Here is a 1,720-nt window from a genome sequence, read left to right as displayed (position 1 = left end):
ATTTTTTACTGATCGCTTGCACTGGTACTACAATTGATACGATGCGCATGTATTTTTTGGCGATTAACCAAACGTTATTTATTTTACACAAGGATACAACTGCTATTTCTATGTTTATAAAAGAAGAACAGAAAAACGTTCATACACATAGCTAACTATACGAAAACAAAGAACAGAAACGCCGAGGAGCAGTTGTTATTGATTTTGTTTAAGTGAGTGGCTGAGCTGCAATGACCGACTTGATGGTGTTCCAGAAGGTGCCCAAGGGCGTTCTATTTATTTATTGATAACAGTCTTATGAGTACGATGACCATAAAGAAAACAGTAATTGCATTGATGGTAGATTAGAGCTGGGCAGATTATGGGCTGAGATAGAAGAAGTGAGGAAAGACTGCGTACGCTGAAAGTAAAATTTATTGCGGAGAATAAATAGTTAAAACAATAGTAGTTACAACAATAAATAGTTAAACAAATAAGTCGACATTGGATAGTAAAGTGAGTTTTGACTTTTCTTTGTTATTAGAAAATGGTCAAATTAAGTTTTTAGCAAAAAATATGCCTGCACTTATTTTTCAGTTACCGTAAAAATGTGACAGCCATGGAAATGGTATCAGTAGGAGTGTTTGCATTAAACAAACGCTTTTACTGATACCCGCTCATCCCTTTGAGATTTGACGCTGAATGTATAGGCTAAATCAATTCACACTATCCTATTTTCTTAGTTGGTCAAGCTTCCTAATTTTAGTAAATCCATGCACGCCCGTATGTACCAGCCGGCTTTTGTAGTTATCAGCGAGTTCTTTGGAGATGTTCTCTGAATTGATGGGTGATTTTTATAATCTTAAATCAATCGAAAAGATGCATACTTTTCTTATAATTCCTTCGACGTTGTCCATGTAATGACCAGTATCTTTCATTTATCTAGATAAACGCCGCCACTACCTTTCCCATACGGATTGCACAGAAGTTGTAACTACTAGCTTGCTATCCGCACCGTATCGCCTATAAAAATTGACAGAGTAATGTATAATATTTTTGCTAAATTCATCTTTGTGATGCATTTGGACTACAGTAACGCTGCCGCTTCCACTGCTTTGAAGAACAGAACAAGGTACGTTACAACGAACTCTGGGTTCTTTCCGAAAAACTTATTCAATCGTTACGCGATGCTCTAAATAGATTTGCAGCGTTCGATCCTTTATCTCGCTTCCTTATAGCCTCTTTTGGTGACCATTCGAATCATTTATACGGATGCCTATGTAGAATTGAGGCAAACCTCTAATCATAATAATAATCCTAAGACTAACGTATAAACAAATCCACGAGGCAAGTTACATATGTACAAGAATGAAAACGAACGGCTTCCAACGAATCACCCTCAATGCGCCTTAAAACTAAGATCAGTCTATGTATTGTCACCCGATTCCCGTATAAACGTATAAAGAGACAATAAAGATTAGGCAAACATACTTTCAATATCATGTATTGTATATAAATGGCTCATTACAAAATCTGAATAGACACAGAAAGAACAGCTGCCTTCCCCGACGCACTACTCATGGCCTTTCTTTTATGGAAATTCAAACAATCCATCAACAAATGTTTGCCGACGTTTTGCTGAGTCAAAGCGTAAGCAGTATTTACCTTGTCTTAACAGAATGAACTCAATATTTATATGTATATAAAGTTGAGCACGATAATAAAATAAATACACATAATA

The sequence above is a fragment of the Varroa jacobsoni genome, unplaced genomic scaffold (genome assembly GCF_002532875.2).
Source record: "Varroa jacobsoni isolate VJ856 unplaced genomic scaffold, vjacob_1.0 scaffold_706, whole genome shotgun sequence".
NCBI lineage: Eukaryota > Metazoa > Arthropoda > Arachnida > Mesostigmata > Varroidae > Varroa > Varroa jacobsoni.
The sequence above is the reverse complement of the archived record's forward strand: the minus strand, read 5'-3'. Positions refer to the sequence as shown.